Below are 4,265 nucleotides of genomic sequence, written 5' to 3' on the forward strand. Positions count from 1 at the left end.
AGAATTACTTGAACCTGGGGAATGGAGGCGGGGAGTTGCAGTGAGCTGAGAAGGGACTAATTTTGGACATATCAAGTTGAAGGTGATAGCTGAATATGCAAGCACAAAAGACCAATAGACAGGTGGAGATTCAGCACCAACTTAGCAAAAAGGCTGATGCTGCAGCACAAATCCAAAAGGAGAAAAACAATTGAAAGAGAGTAAAGGCAAAGAATCAAAGATATAGTAAGACATCTAGGACACCCTAGTTTTATAAATAAAATGCAATTTAAATGAGGCAAATATCATCACCATCAAAATCTATAAAATCTACCAAATATGATGAAGACTGAAAAGAGATCAAATTTAGCTAATTTAAAGTGGAAGAAGTAGGAGTCAGGTTTGAGAGCATGAAGGAGAGAGAAGGTGCTCTGGAAGAATAAGATTCACCATTGAGCAGGTATTTGAATCTGTTTGAGTCACAATTTATTTCAAACAGCTTGAAGAAGAAAAATAAGACTTGTATCTCAATGTTTTCCAACAAAATATATACATGCGTACTGGCAAGTTTAATTAACACAGGGGTAGTCAGTTCATAATAACTTAGAGGAAAAATTAAATTTTCTATAACAATATTTTTCATGATAAATTTATTATTAATGTTTTCTTTTACAAATTTATTTCAGGAACTTTCTGGTCTCCATATCCTCATAAATAAAAGTTGAATTCTGTGGGGAGAAAACAAACCAAAAAACCCATCACAGCTAACAACTGAATTGCTCTGTGGACATCATACATTTCTAAGCAAGCATTGAATACAGGAGATGTGTTCATCATAACCAGAGACAGAGTATGTATAGCTTGGCTCCATACAGGTAATGTTCTTGGTTCCTATATCTACCTTTTGTATTTTCTAGCCCTTCCTTCATAATTTTATTGGGAGAGTTAACAGCTAGCACAACATTTCGTAAACCCAAAGTGTTTATATCAACAAGATTATTCACAGTCAAATTTTCTCAGAAATATCGCTGGGACCTATATTTCTTTAAATTTTAGAATGAAGATGGTGAGTATAGAGCCCCAGTTTTAGAAACTAATCTTTAAAAATAATGAGCTAATGACACAGTGAATAAAGATGCATCAGGGTTGAGCCAAGTTATTTTTCAAGATTAGAAAAACTGATTTTGAAAATGCAAAGGCAGACCAAAAGGATCAGTGAAGAGGGAAAGAATGAAGATACAAGAGAAGTAGAACAAGTCATGAAGGAGGGTATCAGAGAACATAGAATGAAAGGGAAAAACTAATCTCTGAAAAGATATTAAAGGACGGATAGAAGAAAAGAAGAAAGGAAGGAAGGAAGGAAGGAGAGGAAGGAAGGGAGAGAGGGAGGAAGGAAGAAAGGGAAAGGTAGGAGGGGGGAGGTAAAGTAAGAAAAACAAAGGAAGGAAAAAGGAAGACAATGGAAGGGAAGAAAAGGGAAGCGAAAAGGGACTTAGATATTTTTCACTGGTTAGGAAAGAAGTTGTGGAAATTTATAATGATGTCCTCTTATTTCTTGCTGAGGTGAGGAGGTGAGTTATCTGCAAATATGAGGAGTGTTCTAAGGGAATGATAAAGGACTCGAGCCATTGAGTAATCAATTGATATTGCAATTTATCCAGTTGTGATTTTAAGAATGTCTTGGTGATACAAATTTCCCCTCTGTACTTGATTGTGTGGAGTATTTTCCTCCTCTAGTGCCTTTGCTGTTACACTGATTAAATCGATATTGATTGACCTCATTGGAATAGTTCCATGTGCCAGGAAGAATAGTACTATCAGCTGTACCCAATTCATAGTGATTTAGAAACACATTTATTTTCTTATATAATAAGAAATTCCAGTGCACACATGAAGAATATGTAATTACCAGACATATTTGCTGTCTTTAGTATGACAAGTTTATATAGTTCAAATGTCCGGGCTTTGTGATACAGATATACAAACATACAAACTTATGCAGTAGAGTTGTCTATCCCAATGGTTCCTAGGCTTTTGGATTTCATGCACCAGTAAAATACAAATGGGAGGACTGACACCAGGTTGCCAATTTTTCACTTGGCCAAATAAAATATTAAAACAAATAACCCATTATCATATATTCTCACCATCATTTCAAAAGAACATTTAAACATTAAATGGTATTAGTCTTTAGAAAATAATCTAAAAGACACAATTTTAGGATAAAGCTCTTTAACTGGGATTTGCTCAGCTTTATAAATATTTATGGCATTATTCTTAATTTTCTGGCTTAACTATAGACATGTGAAAACCTTGTCATGGGAGGGCTGTTCTGTGGAGCTGTGTGTGGAATTATTATTTATACCCACAGTGTCTGGTCCCCAGCTTAGACAGCAAAGCGCCACTTTCTCTTACTGTATAGGCAGAATCACCAGAGTGTAGATCACAATTCTCCAAATTAGATCTGTTTAGCATCAAATACTGGGGTATTAACTACTAGGCCACAGATCTTTTCTAAAATATTCTTATTTTTAGCAAACAGTGATTACTACGAAGAACAAGGAATGTAATCATTTCTGTGAATTTTCAGGAAGTTATTGCTAGGAAATGAGAATAATAGTTAAAAATCCAGTACACATTGAATTAATTACAAACAGTAGATCTAATTTTGAAGGTAGAAATTATAAAGTCCTGGACATACAAAATATGATAGTGTGAACATACTTCAACAACACACAGCAAAAAATCCTCCCATTTCTAAAGACACACACACATCTATATTTATAACTCTGCCTGTTTACATACATACATATGTTTATATAAATGTAACTAATTTTTCTTTGAACTGATTCAAGAATGAGCTGCAGACATTGTCACATTCACCCCTAAATGCTTTAGCATGCATTTTCAGAGAGCAGGAACATTTTCTACTTTCATGGAATAGGCACACTAGTCTTAACAAAGTTAGGAAAATTAACACCATTATAATACTAATAAGTAATAAACAGTCCATATTCAAATTTATTAAGATTTCCCAATAATATTATTTATCCCTTATTTTTTATTTGATATTCAATCCAGATTTGTGTTTAGTTGTCATAGTTCTTTGACCTCATGCAATTCTTTAGCTTTTCTTTGTTTTTCACCACATTGACATTTTTAGAGTTCAGTCCGGTTATTTTATAGAATGTCCTCAATTTAGTTTTCCTTCTGGTGAGATTCTGATTTTAAATTTCTGACTGCATATCAGGAAGTAATGTGGCCCTTTCAGTATATCTTATCAAGAGGCATAGTGTCAGTTGGTCTCATAATTGATAACTTCTTTGAAGGTATTGTCTGCTGTGTTTCTCCAAAGTATATTTTCTTCTTTTTAAAATTTTTAATTAATAGAGAAGAGATACTTTGAGATGACATAAATATCCTATTCCTCATCAAACTTTCACCCATGAGTTTTAATGCTCATTGATGATTCACGAAGGAATCAATTGTCATTAGAATGATTGCCAAATAGTGATTTTCTAACTCTATTATTTCTTCTACAATTGTTACTTAGCATTCAACTGCAAGAAACATATTTTTATTTTTCTTTAGTTACATTAGTATGTATTTGTTGATTCTTGGTTTATTCAATGAATTATAGTATTTTACTATCATTTGTTTTGATGCTCAACTTGCCCCAGATTTGGCCAATGGGAAACCTCTTCTAGTTGGTTCCTGTGTCTTACTGACATAGCCTCATCATTCTTGGGAGAATAATTATTTTTTAGCACAGCAAATGTTATACCAAATATGTCAAAATGAATATGGGGATTTATATAATTATGTTTTACCAGTGCTTCTCTTTGTATTTGGAAAGGTAACAGTGAGTAATGGCGTGGATGAGTAGTATAAAAAGTCTGTAGGATTTATCCTATAATTCTTACCAACCTTAGTTAGAAATGGGAATTTTTTAGCCACTAATATATCAGAATTAATTGTTGTGTCGTTTTAGGATTGTGATGTTATGAAGAGGAAAAGTCAGTCCATTGTACAATAATGGGGACAACATTGCTCATGACTGTTCCTTTTCTGGTTGAGGCTACCCTCCCTCTACTGGCTTTACCTGATGACAAGGGAAGGCTTCTCATTCCTCAGAAATTTAGATAGATTTATTTAGATTGTTAATATTACTATTTGGATCGCCTGAGTAACCTTTCCATGATCTCTGTGAAATCTGTACTGGACTTCATTGTGATTCCCTAGTTACTGTTTTTCTTTTCTTTTCTTTTTTCTTCCTTTCTTTCTTT

At 33.6% G+C, this 4,265-nt stretch overlaps 1 long non-coding RNA gene across 1 annotated transcript in view; it reads left to right on the forward strand.

The window, feature by feature from the left end:
- The first annotated feature begins 688 nt into the window (after nucleotides 1–688).
- The window catches only part of LOC119474137, a 5,394-nt gene continuing 1,817 nt past the window's right edge, over nucleotides 689–4,265 (forward strand). The window contains exon 1 of the long non-coding RNA XR_005203428.1: nucleotides 689–854. This is a non-coding gene — a long non-coding RNA (uncharacterized LOC119474137). The remainder of the gene's footprint in view (nucleotides 855–4,265) is intronic.

The sequence above is a fragment of the Cebus imitator genome, unplaced genomic scaffold (assembly GCF_001604975.1).
Source record: "Cebus imitator isolate Cc_AM_T3 unplaced genomic scaffold, Cebus_imitator-1.0 Scaffold10, whole genome shotgun sequence".
NCBI lineage: Eukaryota > Metazoa > Chordata > Mammalia > Primates > Cebidae > Cebus > Cebus imitator.